The sequence below is a fragment of the Lissotriton helveticus genome, chromosome 1_1, assembly GCF_964261635.1.
Source record: "Lissotriton helveticus chromosome 1_1, aLisHel1.1, whole genome shotgun sequence".
NCBI classification, from domain to species: Eukaryota; Metazoa; Chordata; class Amphibia; order Caudata; family Salamandridae; genus Lissotriton; species Lissotriton helveticus.
Genome location: NC_136057.1, coordinates 804,852,955 through 804,874,108, shown reverse-complemented (window position 1 = coordinate 804,874,108; position 21,154 = coordinate 804,852,955).

Genomic DNA, 21,154 nt, shown 5'->3' with positions numbered 1-21,154 from the left:
AATGCATAAGATCCACAAAGAAGACCTTCATCCGGAACAAAATCCTCACCAACTCCAGCAACTCAAAGGAACTCTTCAACATCAACCAGCAATACATCAAGCCCTACAGCGAAGCGAAGCTCCTACTTCCACCTGAAAATCAAAGCCCTCTACAACAACTTCAGCAAGCAGACTCCAGAAGCCACCCTTCCCTCCAGCAATGACAGCCAGCCCACCCTCACCACCTAGACCCCGGTCACCACCGAAGATACCCCAACTACCATGAAGAGAACCCACTCAGGAGCCCCCACGGACACCTTCCCTCCTCACATCTTCCACAGAGCTGCCACCGCTGTTGCGCCCCAGCTACGATGCACCATCAATGACACCTTCAAATCCGGCACCTTCCCAGATGACAGGAAATGCACAGAAGTCAAGCCCTCCCTCAAGAATCCCTCTATAGTCCTGAGTTACCTGAAGAACTACCAACCCATCTCTCTCCTTCCCTTTGCAGCCAAAGTCACTGAGAAGATTGTCAACGCCCAGCTGACAAACTTCATCAAAGAGAACACCATCCTCGACCCCTCCCAATCTGGATTCCACAGCAACCACAGCACCGAGACTGCCCTCCTTGCTGCCACAGACAACATCTGCATGCTCCTCGACCAAGGCCACAGCGCAGCCCTCATCAAACTTGACCTCTCCGCAGCCTTCAATACCGTCTCCCACTGTACCCTCACAGCCAGACTCCACGACGCCAGAATACAGGGAACCGCCCTCAACTGGTTCTGCTCCTTCCCAGCTGGCAGAACCCAAAGCAGAAGACTCCCGCCTTTCCTCTCCAAACACACATAGATCAACTTTGGAGTACCACAAGGATCATCGCTCAGTCCCATGCTCTTCAACATCTACACGGTTCCCCTCGTCGCCATCGTCAGACAGCATGGACTCAGCATTGTATCCTACGTCGATGACTCCTAGCTCATCCTCTCCCTCACGAAGGACCCCGAAACCACCAGACTCAGCTACCAAAAAGGAATGAAAGACGTTGTACCTTGGATGAGCAGCAGCTGTCTGAGACTCAACTTGGAGAAGACAGAAGTCCTAGTCCTCTGACCCTCCCCCTCCGCATGGGACAACTCCTAGTAGCCATCCTCCCTGGACACTCACCCTACCCCCATGGACCATGCCCTAAACCTCGGCATCATACTTGACTCCTCTCTCACCATTACCCGACAGATCAACGCCGTCACCTCCACCTGCTTCAACAACCTCTGCATCCTCCGCAAGACCATTAAGTGGATCTCCCCCGAAGCCAGAAAGCCCATATCCCACACACTCATAACAAGCAGAGTGGAGTACGGAAACTCCCTCTACGCTGGAATCAACAAATCCCTGCTACACAAACTCCAGACCATCCAGAACACTGCGGCCAGACTCATCCTGGGCATCCCACAGCATGAGCACATCACCCAAAACTGAGAGACCTCCACTGGCTCCCCGTCAAGAAGAGAGTAACCTTCAAGCTACTCACCTACACTTACAAATCTATACACAACAGCGGACCCAAATACCTCAACGAAAGAGTGTCATTCCATGTACCCAAAAAGAACCTCCACTCTGCTGACCTTGCTCTGGCAGAAACCCAGCGCATCCACAGAATCAGAGCTGGTGGAAGAGCCTTCTCCTACATCGTAGCCAAAGCCTGGAAAAAGGTCACAGTCAGCATTAGACTCTCCCCTACTCTGCACACTTTCACGAAGAGCTTCAAGACCTGGCTCTTCGTCTGATCCGGAGCTGCAGCCCTCCCCCTGCGCCTTGGACCCTCACAGGTGAGTAGCACGCTTTAAACACCCTGATTGATTATGTTTCTATTTTAACTGTTACTTTATATAGGAAAAATGTGAAGGATCTAAACAAATGACCCCTTGTGATTTCAGAATTGTATCTACTTTTCAGAAATGTATAGCTTTTCAGGATCCACCATTGGTTTGACACCTATTTCTAACACAAACTGGAAGGAGGTTGAAAGCATAAAAAATAGGAAAAATGGTCCTACTAAAATGCCAAAACTGTGTTGAAAATTTTGGTTTTCCAACAAATATCTGCTTGTTCCTGAAAGCTGGGAAGATGGTGATTTAGCACCGCAAACTTTTCATTGATACTATTTCCAGGGAAAAAACAGATACTTTATTCAGCAGCACTGTTTTCCCATTTTTCCCCCCAAAAACTAAATTTAGCTTTATTTTGGCTTATTTATCAGTGCTCTCCAAGAGAATCTACAAACCCTGGGTACCTTTAGAATCCTCAGGATGTTGGAAAAAAAGGACGCAAAGTTGGTGTGGATACCTTATGTGGACAAAAGTTATGGGGGCCTAAGCGCGAAGTACCCCAAATAGCCAAATAAAGGCTTAGCATTAGGCGGTAACCTAGCAGCGAAGGGGTTAATTTCAACGTTACCAGTGAAGAAGATGTATCATTACAATTCCAAAAATATAAAACATGACAAAGCTACACCTTTCTAATCAGGAAATGCAACTTAAAAGTGTATTAAGGAACTCCCAATATTAACCTATGAGAGTAGTCCTCATAGTAGAGAAAAACAAATTTGTGGGTTTGGCACTACCAGGACATGCTAAACTTACAAGCACATGTTCCACCTTTTACTTGCAAAGCATCCTGCTCTATGTGTTACCTCAAGCCTACCTTAGGAATGGTTTATGTGTAATAAAAAGGGGAGTTTAAGGCATGGCAAATGGTTTTACATGCCAAGTCGCAGTGGCAGTAAACTGCACACACAGGCCCTGCAGTGGTAGGCCTGGGACAGGTTTGAAAGGCTACCTTAAATGCCAATAGTAGCATTTAATCTACAGGCCCTGAGTATATGGTATACCACTTTACAAGGGGCTTATACTTAGATTATATATGCTAATTGTGCATACACCAATGTTACCATGTTTAGGGGAGAAGCACAGGCACTTTAGCACTGGTCAGCAGTGGTAAACTGCTCAGAGTCTTAAGACCAACAACAGGAATCAACAAAAAGAGGAGGTAAGCATGCAAAAGGTTTGGGGGAAGACCACCCTAAGAGTTACAGGTCTAACACATGCCCCCACCAGCTGAAAGTAGGGAGAGCTACCCAACTCTGGGAAGTTCTCATCACTAAGGTGGAAAAACCTAGATACACCATCAGCATTGGCGTGGTCTACCATTGGTCTGTGTTATACCCTAAAGTCTGTACACTGTAGGGAAATGTACCACCTGAACACTTTTGGATTCTTGTCCCTCATGTGCATGAGCCACCTGAGAGGCCTGCAGTCAGTCTGAATCCGGTAAGTGAGTACCTAATAAGTATGGTCTCAACTTCGTCAGTGTCTGGACCACAGCAAAAGCTTATCTTTCTATAGCACTCAACCTTTATTCCCTGGGATGTAACCTCCTAGATGAAGGCTACAGGTTGGTCTAGGCCCTTGTCATTACGTTGTGATTGTACTGCCCATAAGCCGTGCCCTGTGGCATCTTTCTGAATGATAAACTCCTTGGAGAAGTCAGGGGCTCCTACTCAGGAGTCACCTCTGTCAAATGGGCAACAATGATGCCATATCGCTTGACAAACCTCCTAAAGTACCCAGTGAGGCCCAAGAATGCTCTGACCTCAGTCTGGATTTTGGGGGGCACCCAGGCCATGATAGTCTCTACATTGGCATGGAACGGCTGCACCTTACCCCTGCTCACCAGGTGGCCCAAGTACACCACAGATCCCTGCCCTTTCTGACACTTACTTGCCTTGATAGTCAGGCATACCTGTTGCAGAGCCTGAAGCAATTCTTGGAGGTGAAAAAGGTGGTCCTTCCAGCCGCTACTGAAGACAGCTATATCATCCAGATAGGCAGCATTAAAGGCCCCCCTACCAGAAAGGACCTGGTTCACAAACCTCTGGAAGGTGGCAGGGGCATTCACTGTGCCCAAAGGGCATCACCTTAAACTGATTGTGGCCCTCTGGAGTGGAGAAGGTTGACCTCTCTTTCGCTCCTTCTGTTAGGGTGATCCTCCAGTACCCTGATGTAAGACACTTAAGTACCGGACAACCCTTGACCTGTCAATAAGCTCATCAGCCCAGGGAATGGGATGAGCATCTGTCTTTGTGACTGAGTTGAGCCTCCTATAATCCACACAAAACCTGACTTCAGATGTGGTGCCAGGTGGGGAAGCATTTAATACCAGAACCACATTACTGGACTAGGGGCTACTGGAGAGCTCTGTTACCCCCATCCCCAACATTTTGGAAACCTCTTCTTTAAAGCTGGCCCTCACCTTGTCTGACAACCTGTAAGATTTGTTCTTGACTGGAAAGTTGTATCCCATGCCCCACATCATGGGTACACAGGTAGGTAGTCCCAGGAATGAGGGAGAACAGAGGCGAGTACTGCCCCAACACTTGGTGGCAGCCCCTCTGCTGTTCAGGAGTCAGACTGGGGTAAAGGATTACTCCCCCTACATGATCCATCTTTCCCTCTGGAGTCTAAAATGTTAGGGAGAGGTTCACTCCCCTCTTCCTCTTCTCCATCTGTCACCAAGAGCATGGTGAGCTCAGACCGCTCAAAGTGGGGTTAGAGGTGAATGCCTAGGGGTCTTAAAGGTCCAACAGGTAGGTGGCCTCACCCTTCCTTTCAATCACCTCATAGGGCCCAGTCCAATGGTCTTAGAAGGCCCTAGACTCCACAGGCTCCATAACCCACACTTTCTACCCAAGGTGCAAGTTCTCAGTGGTAGACATTTGGTCAAACCACAGATTCATTGCATCCTTTCTGGCTTCTATGTTATCTAAAGCTTGCTTCCACAACTTAGCCATTTGGCTTCGGAAGGCTAGCATGTAGCCTGAGGGCTCTTCCTGGGAGCTTGCTCCTACCCCTCTTTAACCAAACCCAGAGGTCCTCTAACTGGGTGTCCATACAGAAGCCCCGAAGGGGCTTAAGCCCATACCATTCTGTGGTACCTCTCTGTATGTAAGCAGAAGGCGTGGCAAGAGGATGTTCCACTTACTCCTCAGGGCCTCATGTAGGACTCTAATCACGCACCTCAGGGTCTTGTTCAATCTCTCAACAAGCTTGTGTGGATGGAAGGGAGTGGAGGACTTGTAGACTACCCCATATTCCATCCACATTGACTGCATATAAGCAGACATGAAGTTGGTACCCCTGTCAGACACCACTAACTTGAAAAAATCCACACAGGTAAAAATCCCAATCAGGGCCTATGCCACTGCAGGTGCAGTTGTGGTCCTTAGAGGGATTGCCTATGGTTACTTAGTGACATGATCCACCAGAACCAGGATAAATCTGTTGCTTGAAGAAATCTGGGGATCCATAGGCCCAACAATGTTGATGCTCACCCTCTCAAAGGGGTGCAAAAGATTGGTGAGTGGTAAAGGGGGCTTTAAGCCTCTGCCTTGTCTTTCCATTGGCCTGGCAGGTTACAAAGGTCCTGCGAAATACATCTGAGGAAGTCTTGATCCTAGGCCAATAGAAGTGGGGAACCAGCCTTGCACAGGTCTTATCTTAGCCCAGGTGTCCTGCAAAGGGAATTTTGTGAGCCAGATCCAGTAGGAAGGCCCTGTAGTATTGAGAAACCACCAGTTCCCTTATTGCCCATGCAAAGGAGCCTGAGGCTCACTTTAAAGGAGATTGTACTCCCAGTAAATATAAAGCATCATCTGCTGCTTGGGCTTCAGCTTGTTGCCTCTTGCCCTAAAGGGTTGGACACTCTCTCTGTGCCCTACAGAACTCTTCCTTGGTGGGTCCTTCTTCCACATGCCATCTAGCAAGCTCTGGGAGATCACCAAGGGGAGCGATGTCCTCCTCAGTGGGCTCCGAAGTTGCCACCCCAAGCATGCCATCCACCTCATTGAGAAGACATTCAGGGGGGTTTCCCATACCCTCTGCTTTTCCCCTTTATGGCAGCTGGCTGCGCCATTATTCCAGGCACCAGCCCCTTCTGACTCACATCCTGAGCAGCCATGGACCTTGTGATTGCCCAAATCCAATCAGGTAACCCATCATCTCCACATGAGTCTTGAGCTCCACTTCCTTCCAGGTAGTGTGCTCAAGATCATTACCAAACAAACAGTCCACAAGCATAGCAGGACTACCTGCAACAATTAGCATCCTGAAACCCTCTTCCCCATCCCCCACTCAAAAGGAACAAGGGCCACTGGATAGTGACCCTCTCTGTTGTCACCTACCTCAACCTGAATGGATTTAGAATCACCTGCTCTGGGTACACCAGCTGACCTCTTACCATTGTCATGCTGGCATGCTGGCACCTGTATCCCTTAGAGCCTCAGCACATTGCCCATTGATGGTGACCCATTGCCTACACTTGGTAGTATTTGAGGGCACATGGATCTTAGGAACCATCTCACTGTAACCCAGGGACACTAGGGTAACCCCACTAAATCCCCCTATTAACTGGAACAAACTTCTTCCCCAGCACTACATTCACCACCCCTGGAACCTTTCCTTGAGTGGTGTGTTGTGCTATTTTTTTAAACTTGGGATCCCCTTTGTAGTGTCCATACTCAAAACACTCAAAGCACTTGGGAGTTGTGGGCTGCTGACTTTTGTCAGGGGAGTTTTTCTTCTGGTGGCCAGATTGGGAATGGTACCCTTTCACCTGTGAGTTGTTTTGGGGGTCTTCAGAAAACTCTTTTTCATCTCCCCTCTTTTTTTCCTGGTGGGAATCCTGACCACCCTTTTGGGGGTCCCCCAGAAAGCTTTTGGAACACTCTGATGCTGACTCAGATGTCCGACTCCTCAGAAAGTTTCCTGGGGTCAGAAAGCTTACTATCAACCAGGTGTTGGTGCAGGTCTGTCAAACAAGTATCAAGCATGTGCTCCTTTAAAAACAAGTTTGCTTAGCCCTGAAAATTCACCAACCTTGCTGCACCTTACCAAGCCCTTCAGTGATTTGCTAGAATAACCTAAGAAATCCACCCATGTCTGTGATGAGATTTTGTGGCTGGCCCTGGACCATTGTCTACACTTCTCAGGGGTCAGCCCAATCCTACTGATCAAGATGGCCTTCATTCCAGTGTAAACGCAACCACTCACACCAGTCACTGATCTGGGTTTAATCCATTGTTCTCTTGCTAACTATGCTACCCCAGTTTGGACCCAGCCATATGCAAATCATTTTTTACCCTGTTCCTCGTGGGAACAGTTCAGCCCGAACTGCCAGGCCAGGTACTCCCTGGACCAGAAACAAGCATCCTGGGACCGGTTTCAGGGGATTACCCCTCAACACAAAGCTAGCTTGATTCCAATGGCACACTGAGCAAGGGACCCATGCCTGGGCATACCCTTGGTCACTTAGGGCAAACATAGCAAACACAAAAAGATGATTGAAGGAGTGCTGAAACTCTTCAACCACTCACCCCCAGTCACAGATCTGGGTTTAATTCATCGTTCTTTTGAAGTACTGGGTTTTTCAGAACCGGTACTGAACCGGTAACCCAGCGGTGCCAGGGACACACCCTATGACTTCGGGTCCTTCCTGTTTCAGACTACAGAAACTCGGAGTCTTCTAGGTGAAGTCAAAGATCGAGTTTATTGGCTGCAACCAAGTAACAGGCATCCTAGAAGTGCAACACGGTGTATATTCTCAGGAGACTGCTCAATCTTACAAAGCCAGCCTTCTCTTTTTATGCAAAATATTATGCTTCAGGCAAACATTCCTAATTTTACAGTTGACCATTCACATATTTTCACTACAAAGAAAAAGCAGAGTCATGATGACAATCCCACATTTCAGTTTGTTCAACCCACAATCAATTACCCGGCAAGGCCCAATATTTTCATCAGATATCAACGAAACCCTAATAAAAACGGGCGCCTTCTCCTTGTAAAGCAAGTCATAAAGTAGGAAACAGGGACAGGTGTGTGCAAGATTAGGCGTGGTTTGTGTGCGATGAAAGGTTTATGGCATGTTGTGCCTTGATACTATCTCGTTCGGCCACTGGGAGAGGAACTGACCGAACAGGTTTGGCCTGGGGCAGTGGAGTCAGCTTGCCCAGGTCGCAGAGAAGTCAGGAAAGGTGTACGTGTCCTTCAGGACCATGTTTGGCTTTAATCATTGGCCTATGTGAGGGCAACTCACAAAATGGCTGCCGTACACAAAATGGAACGCGAGGGTTCAGGACGAAAACTACGATTTCAAGGTGAAATCGTCACTCGAATATGACAAAAATGCTTGTGCATAGTGTACTAACCATTCTCGGTCTTCTGATATCAAAATCGTCATGATACGATGATGTTTATAACATGGGTCCAGAATTTCAAGTACTACAGGCCCTCCTTTTGCCCTTACATAGGCAATGCCCTATACTCATGCTAATCTGAGTCCAGGTCTATATTCCTAAAGTCATTGAGATGTTGCTGTAGCATCATCCTATTACTTAGCTCGTCCCTCGATACAGGCTTCCTTATAAACGATGTAGCACAGAGGCCACATATAGCAGGAGCACACTGTACGCACAGACAGAACAGGAAAAGGATGGCTAAGACCATCCCAATGACCATCAGAATTTTCCATCCCCAGCCGGATACCAGTTCCCAGAACCATCCCATTAACGACCAATCTCCTTTGTCTACATGAATAGATTCGGAAATCTTATGCAGTTTGGAGATGGCCTGGTACACTGTTGGAGCGTTAACTGGAATGAAAACACAGCAACTCGATTGGATCACTCTACATACCCCATCTCGGTCTGCAAGTATGACGTCTAACGCGACCCTGTTCTGAAGGGTCATAAGACGATCCGACTGGAGCTCAGCAGTCAAGTTACTAAGGGCACCGGCAGTTTCAACTATGGTGGACTCAACCACCCTTGTCAATTGCCTTAGGTTCCTGCTGTTAACCATGGGTCCCCAGAACGGCAGAAAACCCCTCACGAAGTCTCCAAATTCTTGTTCTGCAGTATCCTCTTCACTGAAGACACCTCTAACTATCCTTGTCTTATGGTAATCTGCCGCCACTGTGTAGGTGGGAGGCAACAGGAACGAAACAAAGCATGTGCCCGAAAAGTCAGGGGGCAACCATGTATAGGCTTTATCATGGCAGATGAAATAGGTACCTCTAGCTGCTAGAAATGAAGGGGAAGTCTGAGACGCAAAAACATATGTCTCAGTGCAGGTGCTTTTCCCTAACTGAGCTCTGGGATTCTTGCCAATACCTTGCAGACATAGGTGACCCTGATGGGGTACAATCCAAATTGGGGAGGATCTCTTAGCTTGCTGTTTCTCACTCAGAGTAACTCCATATCCGGTCACGTTCCATCCTATATATACTAGTGTCTCTTCCCTCTGGATAGTCTCATAGGAAATATCTTCCTTAATCATTTCTACTATACCCTTAACTAGAGCACTATTCTTAGGATTATCTTCCACAGAACGTAGGGGGTAGGTCTCATGTGCGTAAATGAACATTGTTCTGTATGCCCACACGGAACCATTATGGCTGAAAGGCAGAACCAGATAAGGGATACCTTTATCCGTTGTGTGAGGCATAAGACCACACACCCAACAGTTAGTCGTGTTCATTACTAGTTGGTGTTGGTGCAAAAGCTGAACGAAGGAGTTATTAATAAACTCTAATCTCCTAGCGGATTCATGTTCAGGAAAAGGGTGGAAAGAATGCGAGGAAACAGTAGGAGGAGATATGGGCGATGTAGTGGGTGCAAATGTCACTCGAAAAGAGAATAGAACATATCCCACTAAAAACATCATAACGCTGAACAACATGAAAATACATAATATCAAAAAACGTTTCTTGGTCATCATTCTGCAAATTGTAGTCTTAAAGTTCATTTGTTTGGCAGGTCTCTCCATCTCGAAAAACTCCATCCTCTCTAAAATGCTGCTCGCGATGGTAGGGTGTTCTATGCTAAGGAATGCTTCTGTCAGTCCAGGGCAACTCCCTTAGGCCAACCAGAACTGTCGACCTAACGTCTTCAGCTGCACCCCAAAGACTTGGGCAACCGCGACCCTACAGCGGAACCCGGATGGTGGTTAGAAAAACAAAAATAAAAAAGTTTCTCAGATGAGAGAGCTGCACTTTCAAAAATAGCAAAGAAAAGGAAAATGTATTTGTCCATAGTTCTCGGCCTCAGATTGTAGCGTTGCTTCCCAGATACTGTCTGGTCTTGAAACAGGAGTTCAGGCTCTGTAGTGTTCGATCGATTTGATGGTGGCACAGCTTCTTGCAAGAGATTGTCACTTTCTTGTTCGGAAATTGTTCCTTTTATGCGTGCATCACTGAAAGGCAGAAAACGAGGCACAGTCTCAGTCTCAGAGTCAGCAACACCCTCCTGGACCCACCGGTCGTACGGTAGAGGCAAAGGCACCCTCTTGCAGTGTACGAAGTGGATCCAGTTCTTTTTGCCTTCCACTCGCATGGCGGATCTCGTTGACAGCAGGACTAGGTGGGGGCTGGTCCAGCGGGGCTGATTATTCTTTGTCCGCTGGAAATTTTCCACCAGAATCCACGAACCAGGATTGATGGTGTGGCCTGGATCTTCAGATACCTGAGGCAGAGAATCGTGAACCTGTTGGTGTAAAACACGCAATTTAGCCGTCAATTCGTACTAATAGTCAAGCAGTACAGGGTGTTCGATCTCACTGAATTTTTTCGGCCTTGGCACTCCCCATATGTTGGCCGGACGGCCGAACACAATTTCATACGGACTAAGTCCCACTCGCGAATGCACAGTCATTCTTGTTGATAGGAGTGCCAAAGGCAGAGCGTCAGGCCATTTAAGACCAGAGCTTGCTTGAATTTTGGCCAATTTTAGCTTTAACGTGCCATTGTAACATTCTACTAGTCCAGCTGATTGGGGGTGATTTGCAGCGTGAAATTTCTGTTGGATGTCTAGCCCTTCACATACTTTCTTCATTACTCGACCCACAAATTCACTCCCATTGTCACTCCAGACCATTCTCTGCATTCCAAACCTAGGGAAAAATTCTTTGACAAGGGCTTTAGCTGTGGATAAGGCAGTGTTGTCCTTTAAGGGATACGCTTTTACCCATCTTGAAAAGGCACAAACAACAACAAGTACGTATTTTAGATTGTTGCACCTTTCCATGTGGATGAAATCTAGCTGCAAAACCTCGAACGAATACGTTGGAGGCGCAAAATGACCAGCTGGAGTTGGGGTTCCCCTACCAGGATTGTATTTCAGACACACCATACAATTCTTGACCACATTCTCTGCACACTTGGGAATTCCAGCATTTTGCCATACTGGAGCCAACAACTTACAAATCCCTTTCACACTGATATGAGCCATTCCATGAGCCATTGTAACAACTGCAGGCACATACGCATCGGGTAACAACCATCTCTGATGTTCTGACAATTCAACCCAACAACCATTCACATCCAATTTCCCCTTACTCTCTCTCCATGTACTCAACTCTTTCTCTGTAGCTTCAGTTTGAATAGACTTTACACTCTCTATCGTGTCTTCACACATTCCAATGTCACCAATCCATCTTGCAGGGCCTGCAACATACATTCGACTCATCACATCCCTTGCTGTTTCTTTTGCGACTTCGTCAGCAAATGCATTTCCACGACCAACATCATCAGTCACCTTCTTGTGTGCACTGCATTTTACAATCGCGACTTGCAACGGCAGAGTAAGTGATTCAAGGAGCTCATTCACCAATTGACCATGCTGAATCTTAGTTCCATGCGAAGTCAGGAACCCACGTTCTTTCCACAATCGTCCAAAACTGAGAGCCACACCGAATGCATACTGGCCGTCAGTATATATAGTCACTTTCATTCCTTTCGACAACACACACGCTCTTGTAAGTGCAATCAACTCTGCTGCTTGAGCTGAATTATGTGGGATACGTGCAGCTTCAACAATCGTATGCAAAGTCGTAACAGCATATGCCGCAGTCGTATCTCCATTCGGAAGCTTGAAGCATGAACCATCCACCCATAAGGTACCATCACACTTTGCAAAAGGAGTGTCACTAAGATCTATTCTCCCTTTCGTTTCTTCTTCTGTTCTGAGGAAACAATCATGCTGTTCAGAAGTATCTAACTCTGTTTCAATCGGCAACAACGTGACTGGATTCAACGTGTTGCATCTTTTTATGTGCACATGACTCGCTAACAGTGTTAACTCGTAACCTGACAACCGAGCACTAGTTAAGTGCTGTGTCTTGGTCCTGTTTAACAACGTGTCCACTGCATGTGGAACCATCACAATCAATGTATTAGTCATGACTAAACCAGCAGACTGTCGAATAGAAACAGCTGCTGCTGCTGTGGCTCTCAAGCAGCTTGGCAATGCTTTAGCTACCAGGTCCAAAGTTGACGAAAAATATGCACATGGACGCTGTTTGTCTCCGAACAACTGTGTCAACACTGACAATGCACAACCTTCTTTCTCATGGACATACAATGTAAAGGGCTTACTGTAGTCGGGGGTACCCAACAAAGGAGCCGAACATAATGCATCGCGCAATTCGGAAAAACTTTTCTGACACTCTTCAGACCATGGGAGGGGATGCGGTGTATCTTTACAAGTTAATGCCACCAAAGGTTTGGCCAACAAAGAAAAATTCGGTATCCATTGTCTGCAATATGATGTAATACCCAAGAAAGCACGCACTTCTCTCTGTGTCCTAGGCACACTCAATTTCGCTATTGCCTGAATTCTTTCTGGGGTCAGTTTCCTTCCCTCCTTCGATAAGGGATGACCTAAGTAGGTCACTTCTTGTCGACAATATTGCAATTTCGAAAGGGACACTTTGTGATGTAACTCAGACAAGTGATGCAACAACGACAACGTGGCTTCTTTACAGATTTTCTCCGTATCTGCAGCAAGAAGCAGATCATCAATGTACTGAATAAGGGTAGCGCCATCAGGTAAAACAATTGTGTCAATCTGTGTTTTTAAAGCTTGACTATATATCGATGGACTTTCACAGTAGCCCTGGGTAGCGCGTTTGAAGCGGAAGCTTCGACCTCCTAAACTGAAGCCGAAGATATCCCTACTCTCTTCGGCAATCGGGATGCTGAAGAAAGCATTCTTCAAGTCAATCACCGAGAACCAAGTCGCAGAAGCTGGAATCATAGTCAATAGGGCAGTGATATCAGGAAGAACTGGAAATTGTGGCACAACGATTTTATTCACCTCTCTGAGATCAATTACAAATCTGTAAACAGGTGACTGAGAAGGATCGGTACGCTTCAAAACAGGCAGAACAGGACTATTGCAAACGTTGCCTCTTGTCTCTTCAATTACATCTTTTCCAATCAAATCGTAAATGATCGCTAGCAACGCTTTTTCACCTTCACTAGATATTTTATATTGGGGAATTCGTGGCATTTTAACATTGGCTTTCAATGTCACAACATATGGCGGTATTTCCAAAAGACCCACATCATTAGGACCAGTAGCCCAAAGAATATTAGGAAGAAGCGACAATTCTGTCGGAAGTTTATCCTTTGACAAATACATTGGGGAGACCACTTTCTTACCTAGTGTAAGTTGCACTCCTGAAGGAGAACAATACAATGTCGCATACAATCATTTCAACAGATCCAATCCCAACAAATTTTCACCACAACCTGTTGTCAGAATAAGGGGTGCTTCTAATTCACATGGTCCAACAGAAAGGGACATCGGACTAGAAATCGGGTTCCTAACCGGGGCGCCAGAAAAACCTACTGAAACATTCATTTCGCCAGACAAAGGTGCGCCAGGGAGTTTAGAGTGCATAATGGAACTCTTTGTAGCACCAGTATCCAACAGAAAAGGCTCTGACACACCTGATGTAATCACCTCAACATAAGGTCCACTCTGATCTACTGGAACTGAAACAACTCCCTCTCTTTGTCTATGGCTGTCCTAGCAATCATTACCTTCCATATTCTCATCTTCTGCATAGTAGTCATCAGCATAGTACTAAGGCGTCCTACCAGGCGCGTTATTCTGCTGATCAAAACTATTCATTGAGTTCTGAGGCGGAAAAGATCGCCCGTTCTGGGGGAAATTTCCACGTCCTCTACCTCTAGGCGCTTGTGGAGTACCTCGACCTCTTGCGCTAGAAACACTATTCATACGCAGAAGCAGAGCAGGGCAACTACTTTTAAAATGGCCCTCCTCTTTACAATATGCACACTGATTAGGGCCTACAGGAAAGCGTTGTTGAGGATATTCGGTCCTTTGCATGTTTCTCTGAAACTGCTGAGGCTGCTGATAGTTACTCTGACCACCACCAGGCGGGTATGCCTGCTGTAGTAGGACCTTCGTTTTTAACTCTTTCGTTTTCTTTTCTACTCTATCTTTCTCGTCCTTGTCTCTATTTTCGTAATACTGCGCAGCAGCCAATATCTGTGCTGAAGAGGAAACGGCCCACGAACTTTCTGAATCTTTTAACTTTTACATAACTCAGGAAGCAAATTATGCACAAACTCGTCAACGAACAACCGTTGACCACCTTCTGTACTCATATCTTGACCACTGTGGTCGACAAACGTCTCTTCAAACCTAGTGAAGAAATCAGACACTGTTTCATCTTTCTTCTGCTTACACGCAGACAACTTGTCCCAATTCACCCGCATCGCAGGCATCAAAGTCTTCATGTAAGTAATGATCCTACCAGGGACATCTGCTACTAAAGGCTCCGGTTTAGCACCACCAACTTGTCGGTCATTTGCAGTACTAATATTAGCCCATGAGTCACCTAACTCTTGATCATGATCCGCATGACAAATCTTTCCCCATAAAGGCTGTGGAACAACATTTCCAAACAACATGTCTATGTCGGCTAAATTCATAATGCAAGAGCCTGCAGTCTGTGACAATTCCTTGTAATACCCTGCAGGATTTTTACGGGGATCAGGTAATGTCTGCTTAAGGGCCAATACTTCAGCGCGCTTCCATGGAACATGTACCCAAACACGCTGAAAGTGTGGCTGAATAGGTGGGTTAGCTGCTAGGTCCCCTTCCCTCCATTGTGGGGGAACTTCTCTCATGGGATATTGTCTCACCTTCTTCTTGACAGAGGAATCAGACTCAAACAATGACCGGGAAACACCTTCACTCCTAAACGACAACAATGTCGCAACTGCTTTCTTAACATCTGAACCCACAATTGCACCTTTCCCAAACTCGAACCGTATATGACATAACTCAGGTGGATTGGGCTCCAAATCATTCTCCTTTGAATCCTCACTCAGGAAAGTACACATTTTCTCAAAAACGTATCTCTGTTTTGGTGCTTCCCACTGATGGAAGACATCCATAACAGACTCTAGCTCATATCTTATCGGGTCGGTAACCCATTTATGTGCCAAATAATTCAATGTTTCCTTCTCCCTAGAATCAGGCAGTTGGCTACATAACTGTTTACGCTCTGAGACAGGAGATACACCTGTTGCTCCAAAGAGAGGATATAGAAGGCTAGCAACAGTGCTAGTCATTCTCTGTCGAACAGAAGGAGAAGTCGATGAAAGGACAGGCGGAAGAGCAGAGTGAGGCAAGGCAGACGCAGAGGCAGTGTCAGGAGGAATACCAGGAGTGGTAGTCGATATAGTGGTCAAAGTTGTAGGAAGTAAAGGCAGAGCAGTTGTCAAAGCCGGTGGCCCTTGAGGAGGCTGCACCGGAAGAGTAGGAGCCAACTGAAGAGCAGCCGGTGGTTGTCGAGGAGCGGGAGGCAATACAACCAAAGGTTGCGCGGCTAAAGGCTGCGGAGGTGCCGTAGCACTCTGCGCATAAGGGGGTGGCGAACTCAATAAATGCGACATTAGGGGGTCTTTTTCAAGGTCTTTTGCTGCATCTTGCTGAAGAGGCGGCAAAACTGGATAACATTTATCAATCGCCATTTTACGCTGCCTGTGCAACTGCTCATTTGCTTGTTCTTCCTCATCTTTATATTGCATAGCAGCTTGCATTATCGAAATACCCTTTTCTCTTTTATTCTTTTTAGCTAATTTAATTTTGTTCTGTTTGGCTTCATTACGCCCCAGGCGGAAAGAGTCAAACATCGCCGGCCGGGCTTTCTTCTTAAAAAGTTTAACTTAGATTATCAAGGATTCACGTGTCAAAGCTACCATATTGGGGCCATTTTAAAACACCATCCTTTCTGGTGTATTTAATCCATACTTCATTATATGTGATGGGGCCTACTCCATGTTTCACATAAAGTTCATATGTTGGAGTTCCAATCGGAGGAACCGGACACGAGTCCTCCAATCGGGAATCCCTATTACAACCAAGACAAAACAAGTTTCCAAGTCTGCTAAGACCAGGCATCTTCGCTCTCTAGTCTAGCTTCAAACTTCAAAGGATTATCGAATACGATATTCTCGTGAATACACGAGTCCTTTGGCTTTGGCACTTGCAAGTTCCAAATCAAAGATTCCAAGGGGATACCCAAAACTAAGAACCAACTAAGGACTGGGAGACGCTCCACTTATACTTAACTGAGTTATCGATGACTGCACCAGAAGACTTGTCTATCGTTTCGCTCTACCAATCATCAAGGGTCCAAAACAGGGCGATAGTCAGGGCAGCAGTCCTTCGTAGCCGTCGGGAAGCGGGGAACCTCGCAGCAAAGACTTTCGGACCACGTCGACATACAGGGGTCGATGAAGTTGCGGCCTTCCTCCAGAATTTTCACACAAAGCTCCTCACAAACCTCTGGCTTGGACCGGTACCGCTGATATCGCCCCACGTTGGGCGCCAACTGAAGTACTGGGTTTTTCAGAACCGGTACTGAACCGGTAACCCAGCGGTGCCAGGGACACACCCTATGACTTCGGGTCCTTCCTGTTTCAGACTACAGAAACTCAGAGTCTTCTAGGTGAAGTCAAAGATCGAGTTTATTGGCTGCAACCAAGTAACAGGTACTAGAAGTACAACACGGTGTATATTCTCAGGAGACTGCTCAATCTTACAAAGCCAGCCTTCTCTTTTTATACAAAATATTATGCTTCAGGCAAACATTCCTAATTTTACAGTTGACCATTCACATATTTTCACTACAAAGAAAAAGCAGAGTCATGATGACAATCCCACTTTCAGTTTGTTCAGCCCACAATCAATTACCCGGCAAGGCCCAATATTTTCATCAGATATCAACGAAACCCGAATAAAAACGGGCGCCTCCTCCTTGTAAAGCAAGTCATAAAGTAGGAAACAGGGACAGGTGTGTGCAAGATTAGGCGTGGTTTGTGTGCGATGAAAGGTTTATGGCATGTTGTGCCTTGATACTATCTCGTTCGGCCACTGGGAGAGGAACTGACCGAACAGGTTTGGCCTCGGGCAGTGGAGTCAGCTTGCCCAGGTCGCAGAGAAGTCAGGAAAGGTGTACGTGTCCTTCAGGACCATGTTTGGCTTTAATCATTGGCCTATGTGAGGGCAACTCACAAAATGGCTGCCGTACACAAAATGGAACCCGAGGGTTCAGGACGAAAACTACGATTTCAAGGTGAAATCGTCACTCGAATATGACGAAAATGCTTGTGCATAGTGTACTAACCATTCTCGGTCTTCTGATATCAAAATCATCATGATACGATGATGTTTATAACATGGGTCCAGAATTTCAAGTACTACACTTTTTTCATCCTAAGTGGGAAGGGTATTCCCAGACTTGAGTCCCATGCTCACTGTGCCACTGGATTCAAGCTAGCCTGGCAAATGAGGGGTAATGTCCTGAAACCAGTCCCAGGATGCTTGTTTCCCGTCCAGGGAGGATATGCATGGCAGTCCGTGCTGGGCTGTTCCTATGAGGAACAGGGTCAAGACTGATTTGCCTATGGCTGGGTCCAAACTGGGGTGGCGTGGTGAACAAAAGATTAATGGATTAAACCCAGAACTTTGTGACCGGGGGTGAATGTTTGCATTGTTCAGCATTGAATCCATCATTTGTTCCTCTTGCTTTTGTCACCCTAAGTGGGAAGGGTATGCCCAGACATGGGTACTGTGCTCACTGCTCCACTGGATTCAAGCTAGCCTGGCTGATGAGAGGTGATGCCCTAAACTGGTCCCAGGATGCTTGTTTCTGGTCCAAGGAGGACCTTGCTTAGCAGTTCGGGCTAGACTGTTCCCTTGAGGAACAGGGTCAAGACTAATTTGCATATGGCTGGATCCAACCTGGGGTGCCGTGGTGAGCAAAAGAACAGTGGATTAAACCTGGATCATTGTGACTGGGGGTGAATGTTTGCATAGTTCAGCATTCCGTCCATCATTTGTTCATTTTGCTACATTGCAGTATATCATGCCTGGTCCCTCACCTCTAGTGTGAGAAGTGTGTCCTTCCCCACTGTAGGCATGTCCCTTCATACACTACCACCCCAGCACTCCTCTGGGACCTTTTTCAATCTGAGAGCCACTTCATAGGCTGTAAACCACTTGTCTGTGTCACTCCCACCACATAAATGGACACCAAATCCTTGGGTATTTCTGGTCTTCAGTAGTACACACTGCAGTTATGCTGCCACCATCACGGCTGCTGAACTCCATTTGTAGGGCTCTAATGGTCAGCTCTCGGAAACTGAGCTCATGGGACAGTTTCCTCTCCTCAAGAGCCAGCCTCTTCTCCTCTAGAGCTTGCTCTTTCTCCAGCTTCACCCAAGAAAGCTCTAATTTGAGTTTTCTTTCCTCCCTCCTGTCTGCCAGCTCCTCTGGGGACAGGTACCTTGAGGAGGTGCTGCTCCCTGCTCTGGGAACCACAATTGCTTCCAGCAAGTTGTTGACCCCCTCCACGGGCAGTCTCCGATCCACAGCAGATACTAGGATCAGCTCCTCCTCCTCAATTTTCTGCTCCTCCATCTCTGGGACCTCAGCACCTGCTTCCTGGGCCTTGACCCAGGCTATCAAAGCGTTCTGAAGCTCCACCTTCTGGGTAAAACCTTTTGTAGAAACTTGAAGCCCCTTGCATCCATCCTCAAGCTGGGCCACAGTGTAGTAGGACTCTACAGCTTAAAATAATTACTGCAGGTGCAGGCGCTGTTCCTTTAGAGAGAAACACAGTCTCAGCAAAAAAACAAAAAAACAATTAGGGAGACTGAAAAGGGTCCAAATTGGTCTTAGTATAGAGTTGTAGTGAACAATGAGTAAATATGTGTTATTTCACAATCACATGTACTAATCCTCACCACTTATCACCAATGTTAGAAATTGGGTTTCTGGTTGGAAGAGGTATGCACCCTGTTCAAGCACGAACCACAATCCTAGGCAGGGTAAGCTAGATTCACACTAAAAGGTAGCCTGTGCTTCCCCACTGGTAGCTTGGCGCACAGCAGTCAGACTTTTCTAAAGCAGCAATGTTTAAAGTATTTGTGCAACACATAGTAACATAATGAAAACACCACAAGAAGAATCCACACAGGTTTAGAAAAATAGACACTAATGTTATATATAAATCAGACCAAAACTGCAAAAATCCAAAATTTAGAAATTGAGTTAGGAACTCTTAAAGAATAAAAAGAGTTCTAGCGCTCAGCCAACAGTTCAAGCCAACCACTATGGAGTGCAGGCCTGGGACAAGAAGACCCACACAGGCCGGGTAAACAGGATACCTTGATCCTGGGTGCAGACAAGCGACTTGTCGATGACATGCCCGCAGTCGAACTTATGCACCAATTTTCTTCACACAGTGGTGGAAATGCGTCAGGTCAGTTGAGTAAATCACCGATTCCGAGTGCGGCAGTTCTGAAGGTGATGCATCAGGTTAATCTATGCTGGAGGGGCGTTGCGTTGATCTTTTCCACACAGTGACAGCAAAGCGTTGGGTCCATATCGGTAGTTCCAGATGCAATGCGGTGGTTCCAATTGTGATGCGGCAATTCTACTCCTGCCACGGGGTTGAGGCACCGGTTTTGCCACATGCTGACTGGAGCTGCGCCGTTTATCTGGTGCAAGTACTTGGGTCCACTTCCGGTGAAGTAGGTACAGGAGCAGGGGTAGAGACTTTGATAACCATGAGTGTCAAGCAACAGGAGACAAGCCAACAAGCAATTGGAAATCACTTTGGTGCGAGGCAGAGTTCAGCTCTCCTCAACTGGGTCGGAGAGCAGCAGGCAGTAGGGCAGCAGAAGAGAAGGCCTCCCTGGTCATCAGCCCAGCAGAGTGTCAGTCCTTGACGCAGCACAGCAGTCCTTCTGACAGAGTCAATCAATCAATACATCAGTAGGACTTTTAGAGTGTGACTAATCACCTGTGAAGGTATCCAGACCCTGGGAATGTGCTGCACTCAATCAAAGAGTCATGTCTTGAGACCCATTCTGAATTCCCGGAGCAAGGATGCTGTTCAGAGGTGGAGATTATTCCAAGACTTGGCGGTGAAGTATGAGAACAAATGACTTCTGCCGTGGCTTTGACGGATGCAAGGAGTGTGAGCGAGTTCAAGGGTTGCGGAGCCCAGGTGTCTGGAGGGTTGGTGAAAGTTCATGCGGTGGTATAAGCAGTATATAAGCAGGTCCTTAATTGTGGAGGGCTTTGTGTGTCAGCACCATGAACTACATCTTCTCTGGGAAGAGATCCAGTGGAGGTTCCCGAGGTGGGGTGATCTAGGTCCTTTTTGGGAGGTCCAGGATGAGTCTTGCTGCTGAAATCTGAATGGTCTTGAGTCTCTTCAGGAGATGGGAGGAGATTCCTGCATAAAGTGTTTCGCCGTAGTCGAGACGGCTGATGACCAGTGCCTAAGTGACAGTTTTTCTGGTGTCAGCGGTTGGTCTGGCATTTCATGGTGAGTTGTCATGTGATTAGGATGGGAAACAACCTTTAAAACGCAACTTTTACAACGCACTACCATTACAACGAAACATTTACAACCCAACATCCATTACAACGCATGCATTTACAACGCAACCATTACAAGGCATGACACTACAACGCAGACCACTACAACGCATGGCATTACAACTCAGTCATTACAACGCATACCATTACAACGCATAACATTACCATCCAACACTTACCCTACTGTTGCACCCCCTGGAGTTAGAATAGTAAGTTTTACCCCTACACTATCCAACACTTACCCTACTGTTGCACCCCCTGGAGTTAGAATAGTAATTTTTACCCCTACACTATCCCACACTTACCCTACTGTTGCACCCCCTGGAGTTAGAATAGTAAATTTTA